Source organism: Chrysochloris asiatica, unplaced genomic scaffold (assembly GCF_000296735.1).
Source record: "Chrysochloris asiatica unplaced genomic scaffold, ChrAsi1.0 scaffold00128, whole genome shotgun sequence".
Classification (NCBI taxonomy): Eukaryota; Metazoa; Chordata; class Mammalia; order Afrosoricida; family Chrysochloridae; genus Chrysochloris; species Chrysochloris asiatica.
The window spans coordinates 2,056,956-2,074,013 of record NW_006408646.1 but is presented as its reverse complement, the minus strand read 5'-3'; positions in this window follow the sequence as shown (position 1 = coordinate 2,074,013).

The following is a 17,058-nucleotide window of genomic DNA, read 5'->3' as shown; positions in this document are numbered from 1 at the left end:
GTAAATCTTTACGGGAGTAGAAAGCCTCATCTTTCTCCCGCGGAGTGACTGGTAGTTTCGAACCGCTGACCTTAAGGTTCGCAGCCCGATTCGTAACCACTACGCTACCAGAGCTCCTATTAATATTACAGGCAAGTAAAATTTTTTTGAAGATAATCCAAAAACTACTTCAAACAGTACACCAACAGGGAACTGCCTGAAATTCAAGCTGGATCCAGAAGAGAACGTGGAACTGGGGACATCATTGCTTATGTTATATGGTTCTTGGCTGAAAGCAGAGAATACCAGAAAGATGTTTACTTGTGCTCTGTTGGCTATGCAAAGGCTTTTGACCGTGTCGATCATGAAAAGCTCTGGGTAACATTGCAAAGAACGGGTATGCCAGAGCATGTAATTGGACTCATGAGGAACTTGACATAGAGGCAGTTGTTCAAACAGAACAAGGGGATACTTGGGATAAAATCAGGAAAGGTGTACAGGAAAGAGCTACATTCTCTCACCATATTTATTCAGTCTGTATGCTGAGCAAGTAATCTGAGAAGCTGAATTATATTAAGAAGAATGTGGCAGCAGGATTGGAAGGAGATTCATTAACAACCTGTGATGTGCAGAAGACACAATCTTGTTTGCTGAAAGCAAAGAGGATTTAAAATATTTACTGATGAAAATCAAAGACCACAGCCTTTGGTATGGATTGTACCCCAGTGTAAAGAAAACAAAAATCCTCAGCACTGGACCATAAACTACATGCTAAATGGAGGAAAAAATGAAGTTATCAAAGACTCCATTTTGCTTAGATCCACAGTCAACAGTCACAGTATTGCACTAAGCAAATCTGCTGCACAAGACTTCTTTAAAGTGTTCAAGATCAAAGATGGCAGTTTGAGGACTAAGGCATGCCTGATCCAAGTCATCGTATTTTCAACAACCTCAGAAACATGTGAAAGTTGGTCAATGAATAAGAAGACATAAAAAAAATTCATGCATTTGAAAAATTGGTGTTCAAGAAGAATATTGAAAGTACTATAGAGTGTTAGAAGAACTAACCTCTGTTGTAAGATCAAAATGCTCCTTAGAAGCCAGGATGGCAAGACTTCGACTCTCATACTTTGGAATGTGCCCATTTCAAAGAGAGATGACCCAATGGAATGCGGAAATCATCAGACAATCTCTTTGATATCCCACGCGAGTAAAGTTTTGCTAAAGATAATACAGAAACGACTACAATCATACATTGACAGAGAACTTCCAGAGATTCAGGCCGGATTCAGAACAGGCTGTGGAACGAGGATATCATTGCTGATGTCCAATGGATCTTGGCTGAAAGAAGAGAATATCAGAAAGATGTTTACCTGTGCTTTATTGGCTACACAAAGGCTTTTGATTGTGTGGATCATGACAAGCTATGGACAACATTGCGCAGTATGAGTATTCGGGAACACTTAATTGTGCTCATGAGGAATCTGTACCTAGACCAAGAGGCAGTTGTTCGAACAGAACATGGAAACAGTGAATGTTTTAAAATTAAGAAAGGTGTGCGACAAGGTTGAACTCTTTCACCATACTTATTCAACCTGTATGCTGAGCAAATAATCTGAGAAGCTGGGTTCTATGAAGAAAAACGTGGAGTCAGGATTGGAGGAAGACTCATTAACAACCTGCTACATGCAGATAATACAACCTTGCTTGCTGAAAGTGAAGAGGACATAAAACATTTACTGATGAAGATCAAAGAGTACAGCCTCCGGTATGGATTACATCTCAATGTAAAGAAAACAAAAATCCTTACCACTGGACCAGTAACATTCTGATCAACGGAGAAAAGATTGAAGTTGTCAAGAACTTCATTCTTCTTGGATCAACTATCAACACTCAAGGAAGCAGCAGTCAAGAGATCAAACGACGTATTGCATTAGGCAAATCTGCTGCACAAGACCTTTTTAAAGTGTTGAAGAACAAAGATGTCAGCTTGAGGACTAAGGTGTGCCTAACCTAAGCCATGGTGTTTTCAATAACCTCATATGCACACGGAAGCTGGACAGTGAATGAGGAAGACCGTTATGGTGTTGGAGGAGAATATTGAAAGTGCTATGGGCTGTCAAAAGAACCAATAGATCTGTTTTGGAAGAAGTGCAGCCAGAGTGCTGCTTAGATGCCAAGATGGCCAAACTTCGTCTTTCATACTTTGGACATATTGTCAGGAGGGAAGAGTCGCTGGAGAAGGATATCATGTTTGGTAAGGTGGAGGGTCAGAGAAAAAGAGGAAGACCCCCAGCGAGATGGATTAGCCAATTGGCAGCATCAATGGACTTAAGCGTGGCAACAGTAGTGAGGTTGGCCCAGGATCAGGCAGTGTTTCGTTCTGCTGTGCATAAGGTCACTATGGGTAGGTACCGACTTGATGGCACCTAACAACAACAACAACTTTAGACATATTAGCAGGAGGGACCAGTCTCTGAAGAAGGACGTTATGCTTGGTAAAGTGCAAGGTCAGTGAGAAAGAGGATGACCCCAATGAGATAGATTGACACCGGGGCCACAGCAATGGGCTCAAGCATAACAACAATTGTGAGGATGTCGCAGGTTTGGGCAATGTTTTGTCGTGTTGTGCATGTTGTTGTTGTTGTTAGATGCTGTCAAGTTGGCGCTGACTCATAGCTACCCCATGCACAACACTTATTTCCTAAATCCCTTTTCATGAATGTCTATTAGTGTAAAGGAATCTGAATGACTTTTGAGTGTTGGTCTCGTACCCTGTTGCTTTGCTGAATCTTTCAATGAGTTCCATTAATATTTTCTTGCTGAGTCTTCGGGATTTTCTAAGTATAGGATCATATCGTCTTCAAATATAGAGTGTTTTACTTCTTCTTTGCCAATTTGAATGCCTTTAATTTTCTTTTCTTGTCTTATAGCTCTGACTAAGACTTACAGCAGAAATAAACAGGAATGGTGATAAAGGCCATCCTTGTCTGGTTCCTGTTTATAAGGGGAATGGTTTCAATTTCTCTTCATTGAAAGTAACGTTGGCTGTTGGTTTTGTATCTATGCCTTTAGTTATATTGAGAAATTTCCTTTCAACTCCTATTTTGTTGAGTGTTTTTTTTATCAGGAATGAGTGTTGGATTTTGTCAAATGCCTCTTCTGTATCGATTGATATGATCATGCAGTTCTTTTTTCCTTTGTTTTATTTATGTGGTGGATTACACCGATTGCTTGTCTCATATTGGATCATTCATGCATATCTGGTGTGACTCTCCACAAGTGGATGATTTTAACAACAAATTTATTCTCTCACACTTAGGAGGCTAGCAGGCCATATTCAAAGTGCCGGTTCTAAGGGAAGTCTTTCTCTGGGCAAAGGTCCTTGTTGCCTTTCAACATCTGTGGGCCAGCATCCTCTGGGGACATGTCTTGGTGTCAGTCTTCTCCTGGGTCTATGAGGTTCAGAGCGCAGGGACTCCAGGTCCAAAGAACATGCTGTGCTCTCTGCTCTTCTTCCTTAGTGATAGCTGCTTCCTTCTCTCTCCTTATAGCTCTTGTCAAACAAAAGGTGAAACAATCCACAGCCCAGGGAAACTCCCCTTATATGGGATCAGGCCTGTGATGGGGTAATGGGTGTTGCATCCCACTTGAAATCTTCCATTTAGTTTATCACATCAGCTCACATCAATGGGGGAATCTTTACCTAACTGGCCCATTCATCATTATAGAACTGCCAAAGCCAGCCAACCTAGCATGCGTTTTGGGCGACACAATTCAATCCATGACAATAATCTAGTTAAGTGACTACAAAGTGCACAAGCAAATAGCAAGTGTGACCCACCCACCCCCAAATAAATCAATCAAAGTCAAACTAGTTGCATTGAGTTGATTCTGATTTGTGGCAACCCCACGTTTGTCAGAGTAGAACTGTTCCAAAGGGGCTTCAAAGGCTGTGATTTTTTGGAATTGGATTACCAGGCCTTTCTTCTGAGGTCTCTCTGGTTGTGTTCGAACTGTCAGCCTTTTGGTTAGTAGTCCAGTGCTTAGCAAAAGGAAAGATGCATGGATTGAGTGGTTCCCAGACAGGAGATTCTTGCCAGGGGAAGGAGAGGAGCTGAGTTAGAAGGAGCCTGACAGCAGGGGGTGGAGGTGGGGAGGGGGGGGTGCTATCTCTGAACTAACCAAGGCCTGGGTTTCTTTGCAGATGCGGCAGGAGCAAATCATGTCTCAGGGTGACAGTCCTCCACCACAGCTGCCTCAAGCCCAGAGTCTGATGAGAAGGGGAAGGGAGAAGGGGCCCCACTCACAGGGCCAGCCCAGGCCCCAGGATCTGGGCCCCTGCTTAGAGCCAAAGTGGGGGGCCTCCTTCCTGGGAGACACAGGGTAAGGGCTTGCAGGTGGTATGGCTGGGCCTCACCGGTTCGGTTCCCCTTCTCCCACCCCTCCACTTCCTCCGTTCTTCCCCCTCCTCCCCTGGTCTGGTTCCTCCCTCTCTTCCTAGTCCTGTTTCTAGTTTCTACCCCTCTTCCCCCCTACTTCCTTCCCCTCCTCTTCCTCCTCCAATCCTCCCCCATTCTCTGCTCCTTCCCCTTCCCTAATTTGGCTCCTCCCCTCTTCCTCTCCCTCCTCCTCTGCTCCAGCTCCTCCCCCTCAGCCCCCTCTTCTTCATCCTCCTCCCCTTCCCTCTCCCCCACTTTCTTCCTGTCCCTCCTCCCCAATCTAGTTCCTCCCCTTCTCTTCCTTTCCCTCCCCCTTGTCTCCTCTTTCTCCTCTACCCTCCCCCTTTCTCCTCCTTCTCCTCTCTTCTCTCCCCCTCAGTCTCCACTTTTCCTCTGTTGTCTCCCCCCTCCTCGGTCTGTCCCTCATTTTGTCCCTCCACTCCTCCTTCCCAGGCCACTCTGGGGGCTCTAAGGACACAGCCGGGGTCTTCAGTGCCCTGAGATCAAGGAGAACCCTTTCTTCTGAGCTGTTAAATCACTACCACCACCACCGAGGTGTCAAGGGACACTGTTAACTATGCTGGACCATGCAGAGCTTGTCAAAAACCAGAAACAAGAGAGGATGGGAAGCAGTGGGCTGGTGTGCCGAGGGGTTCTGCTAGGCCTGCACCCTGGCCTCAGACCTGCCTGGAAATTGTTCTCCGCCTGAAAGCGCTCCTGGAGAGCCAGATCCCAACATTAGGTGCACTGACCTGGGCCATTTCAAAGTCCTTGGTCCCCCAAGTACCATGCAAATATTTAACATATTCAGCTGCTGACTGAAGGACTGGAGGTTCAAGTCTGCCCACAGATGCCTTAGAAGAAAGATTGCCAGCAATCTGCTTTTTAAAAAATCAGTCATTGGATTCACTAAAGAACTACAGAGTACAGGTCTACTCCAATACACTCGCTGCCATCCAGTGAGTCTGACTTAGGCGATCCTATGTGATAGAACTGCTCTACAGGGCTTTCAAAGCTGTGACCGTTTGGAAGCAGATCACCATACCTTTCTTCCAAGGTGCCTCTCAGTGGGTTTAAACTGGCAAACTTTCATTTGCTAGCAGTATACGTCATTGATTGCACCTCCACCGCAGTGCGTAACTGGTATTTAATTTTTATTTAAGTTTTAAGACTCCAGTGAGCAGCTGCAAACCCCAGCACTGCTGCCAAATCGATTCCAAATCATAACAGTGGAAATGCTCCACACTGCCACCGATCAAATCCAACTCATAGTGGCCTTGTTGGATGCTATACATCTTTACAGAAGCAGACAGCCTCACCTCGCTCCTTTGGAGCTCCTCATGGGTTCAAACTGCCAACAGTTAATGGTCCAATGCTCAACCTACTTACTGCACCTCCAATATTTAAAGTCAAGATTTGGTAAAAGTCCTCTGCCAGGTGTCTCCTGTGAGCCTGCCATGGCAGCTGACATCTTCATCTCTGTGTCTGATATCTGTCTGTTTTCTTTTTTATATATTACCTTTTTGCATTATCCCTTTTAAAGCATATTCTCTTTGACTCTTGCTTGTTTTTAATGTATTGAACTATGCTGCATGTACTTTTTCTGGAAAGGAGCCCTGGTGGCTCAACAGTTAGGTGCTCTGCTCAGCCACTAACAGAAAGATAGGTAGCTTAAACCTACCCAGAAGTTCCTCAGAAGAAAGATCTGGCCATCTGCCTAGGCAAGGAAACCCTATGGGGCAATTCTGTCTGCTCTCATAAAGATTTAGTCTTGGAAACCCTATGGTGCAATTATGTTCTGTCCAACAGAGCTACTTTCCTTCAGAACTGACCAGATGGCAATAAGTTTTGGGGGGTGAATCCTATGAACAGCTGGCACTAGATTAGCATTAGTTAATGAGGAGTCCTGGTGTCACAGTGATTAAGTGCTCTGCTGCTAACTGAAAGGTTGGTGGTTCCAGCCCACCCAGCAATTCTGAGACAGAAAAAGACAGAATTGATGTGATGCCACCCAACAACAGCACCAACAACCATTCTGAACTTTTCTCTTTTTTCCGCTTACTGTGAGATTTCTAATATTCACCCACAACATTGTGCATCACAGTGGGTCACCTGACTCAGCTGTGGGGTGATATCTCAAAGTCCCCTGACCTCTGAAGACCCATCACAGCCCTGCTTAGGACTCTGGGGTCATAGGTAGGTTTTTCATTCATGAATGGGGAGGCCGAGGTATACTTAACCACATCTCCAGGGGACCCACGTAAGGGTCCCTCTGGAACATTTAAGTGTCCGGGTGGCAGCGTCTTGCCAATGACCATTGGGAAAAGCCCACAGCTGTCAAGTTAACTCCCTCTCATGGCACCCACATGTGCCAGAGCAGAACTGTGCTCCTTAGGGCTGTCAATCGCTGATTTTTCAGAAGTAGATGGCCAGGCCTTTCTTCTGAGGTACCTCAGGGTAGATTCAAACCTCCAAACTTTCTATTAGCGGTCAAGCATTGAACCGTTTGCACTACTTGGGTCTCTCACCCATTTTACAGTTGGGAATGCTGAGGTTCAGAAAGGGAAGACACTTGCCTCAGTTTGCACCACAAGCAAGTAGCAACTTGAGCAAAAAGAGAACCTGGGGCTTCATTAGAGGAGGAGGCGAACCCAGGTTCACAATGTTGTGATCTAAAGACCAGTGCACATTTCTCGAGCATCAGTTCTACAGCAGGTGCTGCCGCTGAAGACACAGAAGTGGAAGTTTGGAAGGCGAGAATAAGGGAGGGAATGGGACGCATAGGAGAGAGACCCAGAAACAAAGCAACAGAATTTGTTCAGTGTGTTTCCATACAGAATGGCAGACTTGGAACCTCTACGGAGCAGTTCTGCTCTGTTCGATTAGATTGCATGAGTCAACAGCAGTAGGTTTGGGGTTTTCCTTTGATGAGATGACAAGGAACCCTGGTAGCACAACAGTTAAATGCTCAGCCGTTAAGCGAAAGGTTGGCAGTTCAAATGGACCCAATGACTCCAAGAGAGAAATACCTGGTGATCTGCTTTCCTGAAAGTCACAGCCAAGAGGGGTAGGTCCACCGGTCACATGGAGCCCCAACAATAACAATGGGATTGGGCACAGCGGGAGGAGGAGAGCAGCAGGGAGGCTTCCTGGAGGAGGTGGTATCTGAGCTAAGACCAGGAGCTCGAGTTTGGCAGTGGGAGTGGCAGGGTGCGGATGTGTGGTGGAAAGGATAAGGCTTCCCAGGATAAGAACCAGACAGGAGTTGCATCAAATCAGAATGTGTAGCGTTAAATACTAACATGGGGGAGGGAGGAGGGCAGAGTCATCTTCAGTCTCTGAGTCAAAGTGCTCTTTTGGGGGGCGCTGCTGTGTGTCTCGAAGTTACTAATTTAATGCTTGTCCCCACCTGCATTTGGAAGAAACCCACCTCTCTCACCCAGCACCCTCATCATGGGGGATTCCCTTTTGTAGATGGTGGTCTTTGGACAGGGGTGGGATTCTTGGGGGAGTGATTGAACTTGGGAGACAGAGGTTTCAAGCAAGTGAACAGCCTCATCGTTACCTGGGGACTGTGTGTGTGTGTGTGTGTGTGTGTGTGTGTGTGTGTGAGTCTGTGTGTGAGTGTGTACATGGGAGTGTATTACATGTGCAGGTGTAAGTGTGTGTGGTATGCATGTGAGTGCATGTGAGAAAGAGTGTGTGGCATGTGTCCCTCTACCCTCTGTCACAATAAAATAGTTACAACCAAACAATTGCAGCTACAGAGAGACTGCTCCTGCGGGCAACCATGCTTGCATGAGCACAGTGATTATTTCCATTCCTCACCCAAGAGTCTCTGGATGGTGCAGATGGTTAAGCACTCCACTACTAGCTGAAAAGTTGGTGGTTCAAATCCACTCACAGGTACTCCAGAGGTTATCTACTTGTAAAAGGTCAGCCTTAGAAAATCTGAGGCAGTTCTACTCAGCACACACGGGTCGGGTCGCCAAGAGTCAAAAAAGACATCAACATTTCAAACCCACGAGGGAAGCATTGTTTTCTTTTCCATTTTGCAAATAAGAAATGGAGACTCCGAATGGTGATCTGATTAGTGTAAGGTCCCAGGGCCAGTAAATCATGATGCTAGGCTCCAGGAAAAATGCTGCTTCTGCTACCAACCGGAGTCCTGCCTCATGACTGAGGCCAGAAGGCGACCAAAGGGTAGAGTGTGTACTAACGGTCCCCCATCTCGGGGCATCAAGCAGCCACTAGTGCCAGGTGCAGGTGGAGGGTTTTTCTTTGAGGATTGAACAAAGCTCTATGAAGGAAGGACCATTCCTTTTCACAATTTTAATTTTTTTTTACTTTTGATGAAAATATCCACAGCCAGGCAGCATTTCCACAATTTCTACGTGTCCAGCTCAGTAACTGGTTATGTTCCTCAGGTGTGTCACCCTTTTCCAAATTATCCCACCACCATTAGCTTCAACTCAATTCCCCCTGCAGTGTTCATCTAATCTTTTGAGTTGGCATTGTCAGTTGGAGCCCACAAGGATAATTCATTAAAAGGGCACAATGCTCAAGGCAGACGTACTTTACACATTAAGATAAACCTTTTTTTGGTTCAAAGCAGACTTCAGGGGATGGGCCTGGTTTGAGGGTTAAAATTTACAGATGATCGTCAGACAATTGTTTGGGGGATTCATCCAGTCTCAGTGCCTCCAGAAAGTCTGGATCCCATGAGAATTTGAAATTCTGATCTTCAGTCTTGCCCCTTTTGATCAAGATTCTTTATAGAATCTTTGATCAAAACATTCAGTCATGAGAGTCGGACATCACCCGACTGTTGTTCATGGAGTGAACCTATTTCCTTCTCTGATTCTGAACTCTTCTGCTTTAGGAAGGAATATCCTTATCCCCATTTGACAAGTGAAGAAACTGAGGATTAGGGTGATTCTTTTTCTTCAGCATAGTGTTTTACTAATCATGCCTCACTGCCCAGCTCCTATTGCCTGGGCTTCGCTGGGTCTCAGTGTCTCCAGGATGAATTGTCTTTCTGCCCTAAAGTCAGCATACTTGGCCAGTCTTAGGACGAGACTCATATGGTCTCTTTACCTCTTGTTCCCCCATATTGATAGTCCCCTTGGAGCTGCAGCAAACAGGATTCAGCCTGTATTCTGAGAATCTTTGAGGTCAAACGAAACTGGGGTTGAATCTTAATGCCTCATTTGTCTTGTCCAGTCTCTAAGGCTTAGTTTTCCCATCTCTGAAACAGGGAGAGTAATGCTCTGCATTACCCCAACAGGTCTGTGCTGAAGTCTGGAGGAGACAAAGCAGGCTGTCATTGTTGTTAGTTGTCATCAAGTTGGTGCTTTCTCGTGGTAAACCCATGTGACAGAGTACAACTGCTCCGTAGGGTTTTCTTGGAAGCAGATCGTCAGGCCTTTTCTTCTGCTGTGCTGCTGGGTGGATTCGAACTGCCAACCTTTCCTTTACCAGCTGAGCACAAACCATTACACCAGCCAGGCTTCCTTAATGCCGATTAGCCTGGCACTTCAGTGGGCACCCAAATGTGTCAGGTCGATAGGATGATTCGTTCTTACCCCACGTCCCTTGGAGTTTAATCGTGTCACCCTGGTTTGAGTGAGGCTCAGGGAGCCGTTTCCATCTCAAGTACCCAACCCACTCCCAATGTGGTCAATACAACCTCAACTCCACCCTTGGCTTTAAAGCCCAGCCGGAGGCAAAAGTGGCCGGATGTGGCCAGCTTGGGTTTCAAAGCTTTTTTCAGTGCTGGTGACTCAAACCCAGATGCAGCTGATGTGTGTCCGGGGGTGTGGCCAATGAGGAGAGCCTGTGGTTCAGGGACTGGCAGAGCTGTGGGAGTCAGTGGTGGAAGCACAGAAAGAGGAAGAGGAGGTGGGTGAGGGGCAGGGGAGTGTGCCCTTTAGCTATTGTTGTTAAGTGTTCTGGAGTCGGTTCCTATTCATAGCAACCCTGTACAGAGCTTTCAGAGAGCAGTTGATGGGCTTGAACTGCCAACCTTGCAGTTAGCAGTGCAGTGCTTATCCTACAGCAGTACATCTTGCTCCTCAGCACAGGGGCTAACAGGCATGTCTGCTTGAAATCTGACCTTTGACACCACTGTGTGACCTCAGACTTGAGCTTCAGTTTCTACATCTGCAGAGCAACTGGTGGATTCAAACTGCTGACCTTTCAGTTAGCAGCGGATCACTTTGACCACTGTATCACCAGGGATCCTTTCAACAGCTGTGAGTGAAGATTTCTTCCCCACCTCTCACACTGCTCACAAGGCCCAAATGATCTACATTGTGCTGTGTTGGGTGCCATCGAGTTGACTCATAGTAATAGCAAGTGTCAGTGTGGAACTCTGGGTGAAGCATTGGATTACTAACTGAAAGCTCGGCAATTTGAACTCGCCATCACTTGGTAGGACTCCTGGTATGGTGCTGTGCACTAATGCTCTGGGCTACAAAGTCTGTTTGAACTGCAAGTTTGGTGGTTCAAGCTCACCAGCCTCTCCTTGGAAACCCTATACAGGGTCGCTGTAGGTCGGAATAGACTCAACAGCATTTAACAATAACAACCACTTGGTAAGAAAAAGATGAAAGCCTTGGGATCCCTCTGGAGCAGTCTTTCTCTGTCCAACAGGATTTCGATGAGTCAGAATCAACTCAATGGCAGTTGGTTTGGGTCTTCTTTACAGAAGTAAATTGTCATATCTTTATCCTATGGAGTTGCTGGGTAGGTTTGAGCCACCAGCCTTTCAGTTAATAGTCAAGTGCTTAACCATTGTATCATCAAAACGAAACCCAACCCACCACCACTGAACCTAACCTGACTCATACCAACCCTGTAGGAAGGAGTACACCTACTCCTTATGGTTACCAAGGCTGTCGATCTGCTTTCTCTACCAAGGAGACATTAAGGTTAGTAATCCAATGCTTATCCCAGAGTGACGTACCACAACCCTAACCAAAAGGTAGGTGGTTCAAAACCACTAGCTGCTCTCAGGGAGAAAGATGAGGCAGTCTGCTCCCATAAAGATTTACTGAGGCTGAATAAGCTTAGATGATTTTCCCAAAGTCACACAATAAAGAAAAGGTGGGATGGGAATCTGGGCTCCCTATCCATCCATCCATCCATCCATCCATCCATCCATCCATCCATGCAACCATGCAACCATCAACCATCACCCATCTATCCACCCACCCATATATCCATTAATGGAGTCCTGGTAGGTGCTATAGAATGATGTGCTGGACCTCAAGGTCAGTTTGAACTGCAAGGTCAGTGGTTCAAACCCACCAATCATTGCTCAGAAATCCTAGACAGGGTCACTATGAGTCAGAACCAATTCGATGGCACTTGACAACAATATCCATTCATGAAGTTCTGGTATGGTGTGCTAGGCTAAGTTCTGAGCTGCTAACCAAAAGGTCGGTGATTCAAACCCACCAGCTGCTCCTTGGAAATCCCATACACGATCCCTGTGATTTGGAACTGACTTAACAGCACTTAACAACAATATTCATTCATGGGGTCACTGTGAGTTGAAATCAACTGGATGGAGTCTTTTTTTGATATATATGAGGGTAAGTAAAGAAATATGACCAAGAGCCAATGATCCTGAAGGAGGAAGTCCAAGGTGCATTGAAGGAATTGGCAAAGAACAGGGCACCAGGAATTGATGGAATAAAAATTGAAATCTTTTAAGAAAGTGAGGTGGCACAGAAGACACTCACTCATCTCTGCCAAGAAATTTGGAAGACAACTATCTGGCCGACTGATTGGAAGAAATCCATATTTGTGCCCATTCCAAAGAGTGGTGACCCAATGGAATGCAGAAATCATCAGACAATCTCTGATATCCCATGCAAGTAAAGTTTTGCTAAAGATAATACAGAAACGACTACAATCATACATTGACAGAGAACTTCCAGAGGTTCAAGCCAGATTCAGATGAGGCTGTGGAACGAGGATATCATTGCTGATGTCCAATGGATCTTGGCTGAAAGCAGAGAATATCAGAAAGATGTTTACCTGTGCTTTATTGACTATGCAAAGGCTTTTGATTGTGTGGATCATGACAAGCTATGGACAACATTGTGAAGTATGAGTATTCTGGAACACTTAATTGTGCTCATGAGGAATCTGTACCTGGACCAAGAAGCAGTTGTTCGAACAGAACATGGTAACACTAAATGTTTTAAAATTAAGAAAGGTGTGCAACAAGGTTGTATTCTTTCACCATGCTTATTCAACTTGTATGCTGAGCAAATAATCTGAGTTACATGAAGAAAAATGTGGCATCAGGATTGTAGGAAGACTCATTAACAACCTGCGATATGCAGATCGTACAACCTTGCTTGCTGAAAGAGAAGAGGACCTGAAACATTTACTGATGAAGGTCAAAGAGCACAGCCTTCGGTATGGATTACATCTCAATGTATAGAAAGCAAAAATCCTCACCACTGAACCAATAAACAACATTCTGATCAATGGAGATAAGACTGAAGTTGTCAAGGACTTTATCCTTACTGGATCAACTATCAACACTCAAGGAAGCAGCAGTCAAGAGATCAAACGACGTATTGCATTAGGCAAATCTGCAGCACAAGACCTTTTTAAAGTGTTGAAGAACAAAGATGTCAGCTTGTGCCTGACTCAAGCCATGGTGTTTTCAATAACCTTACACACATGTGAAAGCTGGACAGTGAATAAGGAAGACCATAGAAGAATTGATGCTTTTGAGTCATGGTTTTGGAGGAGAATATTGAAAGTGCCATGGGCTGCTGAAAGAACCAATAGATTCGTGTTGGAAGAAATACAGCCTGAGTGCTCCTTGGAGAACAAGATGGCCAAACTTCGTCTCTCATACTTCAGACATATTGTCAGGAGGGACCAGTCACTAGAGAAGAATATGTTTGGTAAGGTGGAGGGTCAGAGAAAAGGAGGAAGACCCCCAACGAGATGGATTAGCCAAGTGGCAGCATTGATGGACTCAAGTGTGGCAACAGTGGTGAGGTTGGCCCAGGATCAGGCAGTGTTTTGTTCTGTTGTGCATTAGGTCGCTATGGGTTGGTACCGACTCGATGACACCTAACAACACCAACAAAGAAATATTGGTACTAGGATTCCAATTCAGACATATATAGGTTTATTCCAAACAAAACTTGTTTAAACCTGTCTCTGGCATCAGTGGACAATTGCAGACAAGGTATCTCTGCAGTACACCTGTCTTCATCTTGTTAGTGTGACTTCAAAAAGGAAAGGTCCAATCAAAACAGTAGCTTCTAAGGGGACCTGTTAGGCCTGTTCAGTTTGAAGGAGAGAGGTCAGTTCAAAGGTTATGATGACTGTTTGGGATTCCTAACATCACAGGACAATCACAGAGTCTTATGTGAAGAAGTTTTAAGAAAACTGCCAACTGGTAAGAAAAAGATCAGGAAAGTTACACTAAGGACATTTTTGTTCACCCATCATGACGATGCACTTGCTCATTCTTTGAAGGTAGCAAGGGCTACCTCTGAGAATTTTGCTGGGAAACCTTACCCTATCCACCCTACAACACTGATCTTGCCTCTTTAGACCTTCTCCTGTCTGTTGTCAGCTGCCATCTTGTCAGCTCCAACTCAGGGTGACTTTGTGATTTGCCTGGTCAGGTGCCATCCTCGAGAGTTGAGATAAGTTTGAGTCCATCGTGTGACTACGGTATCAATCCAGCTCATTGAAGGTTTCCTTTGTTTTCACTCACCCTCCCCTAACTATATCCAGGCTTATAAGAAATAACTTTCCTCTTATGTGTCATTTGATAACAGTTCCTGGCAGTATTCAAAATCGGAGTGTGAATTGCAAATTCAGGGCAACACCTTGCTAATATATTGTTGTTGTTTGTTGCCAAGTATGTCTTGACTTAAGGCAGCGTTGTGCATTATGGAATAAAGCCCTGCCCAGTCATTCACCACCTCCATGATTGGTTTCAGATTGGACCATAGGGTCCAATAGGGTTTTCATTGGCTGATTTTTGGAACTAGATTACCAGGCCTTTCTTCCTTATCTGTTTTAGCTTGGAAACTCTGCTGACTGTTCAGAATCCTTGTTGTTGTTCAGTACGGTGAAGTCAACTCTGACTCATAGTGACTCTGTAGAGGATTTCTGAGGCTGTAAATCTTTCAGGTGCAGAGTGCCTCACCTTTACTCCTGAAGAGCGACTGGTGGGCTTGAACCACTGACCTTGTGGTTTGCAGTCTGGTGCTTATCCTATAGAGCCACCACGCTCCTGTCTGCATGCAAGTCTCCACTGACAGATTGATAGTGTCTGTGCATGAGGCGCACTGGCCAGGAATCGAACCTGAGTCTCTCACATGGGAGGCAAGAATTCTACCATTTGAAACAAGGTCTGTTTGCTTAATCACACATAGTATCTCATTTGATCCTTCACTGACTCCAAGAAAACAGACATCTTAGTGTAGATGAGAAAATGGAGGTTCACAGAGGTGAAGCCACGTGCCCAGAACCACACAATCAGCAATTGCATAGCTGAGAATCAGACCATGGGTGCCCATCCCCCTTTGCATCTTCCCACTGGCCTTAGGGTTGTCTTGCAAGTTCAAGTTGGCAAGGCAAGGAGGAATAACCTCAGTGAATAACGTCTGTCCTCTCTGTCACTACCCTTTCTGACCTACTCCACTGCTCCTCTCTTGTCCAGCTGGGTCACCTTTGAGAATTACAGCTTCCTGGGGGAGATGTTTGTCCTGGAGAAGGGTGAGTACCCACTCTGGGGTGTGATCAACTGGCTGGTGTCCTTCAGGGCAGTCAGGATGGTGAGTGGCTCCTGGGCCAGAGCTCAGGTGCCAGTGGGGCAGGGTAGGGGCAAGTCTGGGAGCTGACAGTGAGTGAGGACATGGGGTGGGGGATGGGAGGAAGGAATGATAGTCTGGGAAGAGTAGCAACCTCAGGGTTATTACTCACAACCTTATGAGGCCAGAGCAACCCCATTCTAAAGGTGAACAAACCCAGGTTCAGAAGGGTAGGGACAAATATAGACGGTCTCCAGCACAGAAGTGTCAAAGGAAGGATTTGAACCCAGATCTGTGTTTTGCCAGTGCCTCATGATGTCCCTGGGATCCCTTCCTCTTTTTTTTTTTTTCAAGTTTTTGTTGTGAATTTAGTGAAGGTTTACAGAGCAGATCATGAGTTTTACATTCATCAGATCCTATACTTTGCTTCATTACATGATTGTGCGCCCCTCCATGTACCTACAGTTAACAGCATTTACCTCTATTCACTGTACCATTGCACTCTTCCCTGTGTCCCCTGCTAACTTCATCTTTCCTCTGCTAACCTCACTCTTCTTTATATCGCCTGCCCTGTCACCCCTCCTAATATGTGTCTACCTTCTAGCTGTGAATAATTTTCCCTCTACCTCCACCAACCATCATAGATTGTTTATTGAGAAAACATTTTCTTAACTATTTACAATATTCCTGTTGTTGTTGTTAAGTTCCATCATAGCAATTCTGAACCATAGCAATCCTGTATAGGGTTTCTGAGGAGCAGCTGGTGAGCTTGAACTGCTGACCTTTGGTTCAAATCAACTTTGCAGTCCAGTGCATTACCTCACAGCGTCACATTGGTCTCATACAATATTTGTCCTTTTGTGATTGACTAATTTCATTCAGTATAATGTCCTCCAGGTTCATCCATGTTGTGAAATGTTTCACAGATTCATCGTTATTCTTCAATGCTTTGTAGTAGTCCATTTTGAGTATGTACCAAAGTTTACTTAACCATTCTTCTGTTGATGGGTGTTTAGACTGTCTCCATCTTTTTTATATGTCTCTTGTAGAGAGCATATTGAAGGATCATATTTTCTTATCCATTCTGCTCTCTCTGTCTCGCTCTCTTTTTTTTTTTAAATGTTTTATTGTGAATTATATGAGTTTACATGAGAGAACTTTAGTTTTACATTCATTTTATCATATATCGTTTCATTGCCATGGTTCCAATCCCCTCCATACATCATCAACCGACCAAAGGGTATACCCTACAAACCTGCCCCTACATTCCCCCCCTCCCAGTCTTCAGCACACAGTCCCTCTCCCTCTCTGGATCCAAAGTCCCCAGCCACTTAATCACTACACGTCATCTTCTCTGCCTCTATCTCGGGCCTCACTGCTTCTCTGGGTAGAGTCCCGCTCTTGGCTCTTCTCCGTTGATGGTCCTAGAGACCTCTGCTCCTAGACTGAAGAGTTAATCACTCCGCTCCTAGACTGGAGAGTTAAAAACGTCTACCTTTACATTTCCAACCTTCATAATCAGTCCTGATAACGATTATTCACTATTGTATCACAAGTGACCCATCTGCGTTTCATTTCATCAGCTCCACCTAGACAGATTGGATAGTACTCACTGAAGAGTCTGCCTTCCTCCATGCCCCCTGGCTCTAGGTTCCCTCTTGAAAGCTTGTAAGCCAGTTACTTCTTGCCTTAGTAGTCTCCCCCTCCCCCATTTTGGGTATCCAATGTCCAAGTTGCCCATCTCTGTCTACTCTGTGTGTGGAGGGGGTGGGAATGATTCTTGCTGTAAGGATTTGTTCCCTCTTTTGAGTTACTGCATCCATAGGTGTAGG